The sequence below is a fragment of the Lactuca saligna genome, chromosome 7 (genome assembly GCF_052625555.1).
Source record: "Lactuca saligna cultivar CGN05327 chromosome 7, ASM5262555v1, whole genome shotgun sequence".
Classification (NCBI taxonomy): Eukaryota; Viridiplantae; Streptophyta; class Magnoliopsida; order Asterales; family Asteraceae; genus Lactuca; species Lactuca saligna.
The window spans coordinates 152294686-152296893 of record NC_136423.1 but is presented as its reverse complement, the minus strand read 5'-3'; positions in this window follow the sequence as shown (position 1 = coordinate 152296893).

Here is a 2208-nt window from a genome sequence, read left to right as displayed (position 1 = left end):
TATGGTCATATTTCTTTGACCTAAATTTTTTTGGTTGAGTGATTTTATCAACGGGTTATAACATGCCTCAAGCCCGTTTATCCCAATAACTAGAACAAATGTAAAATATGGAATCTTTCATATGGAGGAACTCCGGGCTCTTATGGAAAGAGAGAAACCAAACACCATTTCGAAATGTGAGAATAAATCCTTCTAAATTGTTGGATGATGTCAAATTATGTCTTCTGTTATTAAAAATAAGCGTACAAATACAACTTGGATTGGACTTTATGGGGACAACCTCCTCTCGCTATACTCTCTTTATAATCTCTAGATAATAATCAAGACACTAGAACTCACTTTTTTTGGTCAACTTAGTGCAAATCCCCCTTTAATGAATTCTATTTATAATTCTCTTATTATAATATTTATAAGGGTGGGGTAGGTTTCAACTAGTGTTGGTTTTAGTGTGTATGCATGTATGTCTTTATTGAGTTCTATTACTTTGGGAGGGGGGGGGGGGGGTGAGTATGCTTTGGGGAATCGCTTGTGTAAACCAACAGGTGTTGCGTTGGTTGGTTCTTTTTTGTCTAGTTTATTCGTGTATATATGTTTATCATATAGCTTAAGGGGGTATTTGATTTTAAAAATAAATAGCGCAAGGGCAGGGTTAACTCTTGTTTTAAGTTTGGGGTGGAGGTGGAGGTGGGCATTCCCGTCCTGAAACCCCCATGGGGGATCGTTAATTATATATATATATATATATATATATATGTGTGTGTGTGTGTGTGTGTGTGTGACAATCGTCAATCTTGAGTCAAGTCAAGTCATCAAGTCAAACCGGTCAACTCGATTAAACCTTGTGTATTAGGGTTTGTGTTATGTTCATACTGTATAACTTGCTGTATTAATGGGAAAACATCACTTGGGAAAAGTCTTGTGTTAAAATTTCCTAAGCCTTAGTGCTAATCAATGAACTAAACTGATAAAAACCATGTTGCATACTCATCAGGAGTGTGTGGGATCCTTAATTATGACTTAACGGGGCTCAAGAACCTTGCATTGCGGAGCCAAACACTCACAAATGCCACACTTGAAATCTCTATCAAATATCTCTTGGTATGAGAAATCTCTCCAAGTATGTGAAATCTCTCTCAAATATCTCCTTGTATGAGAAATCTCTCCAAGAATGTCAAATCTTTCCCAAATCTCTACAAGTATGTGAAATCTCTCTCAAATATCTCTTTGTATGAGAAATCTCTCCAAGAATGTCAAATCTCTCCCAAATCTCTACAAGTATGTGAAATCTCTCTCAAATATCTCTTTGTATGAGAAATCTCTTCAAGAATGTCAAATCTCTCCCAAATCTCTCCAAGTATGTGAAATCTCTCCCAAATCTCTCTCAAAAGTTCCCGTAACTTTTTAGAATCATTCGGGTCATTCCGACCCTTAACCGGGTCAAAACGGCTTAAAACGGGGCGAAAACGAGAAAAATAGGCTTTAGGAACCGAAACCAAGAAGAGAGGCCTCTTAGGACCAGAACCGAGCCTCTGTTGGCTGAGGCATGCGAGACCGAGCCTCGGTCTCTGCCTCTCTCGATCTCTCTTCTGGTCGCTCGGTCTCTGCCCTCTCACTCTCTGTCTCTTCTAGTCGCTCGGTCTCTGCCTCTCTCGGTCTCTCTTCTGGTCGCTTGGTCTCTGCCTTCTCACTCTCTGTCTCTTCTGGTCGCTCGGTCTCTGTCTCTTCCCTTCTCTTCTCTCGGTCCCTGTCCTCTCGCCTCTCTGCTCCTTCTCTCCTCTCTGTCTCCTCGCGCACTCTCTGTTCCCTCTTCACCCCTCTCGGTTCCTACCCTCTCTCTTCCCTCCTCTCGGTTTCTGCATCAGAAGGCCGAACCTCGGCCAGATTTCGGAAATTTGTCACTTTTAGCCCATTTTTGATATTTTTAACATTTTAAGCCCGTTTTTCGTGATTTTAAAGCGGGATTTTCTCCAGAAATTATATTTTAACATAATAAACCCTAAATATTCATAATTTAAACATATTTTAATAAAAATCATTATCTAAATGATAAAAATCTAATGGGGAATTTATTTAAGGTGGAGTGTTGACTTTGCCTTAACTTATATCACAAGCAACCACCACACACCCACTCTATGACCAGCCATACCTCCCCACCTTACCTATGTCACTTCAATGTCTCTTACACTCAAATTACACTCATTCCCACGT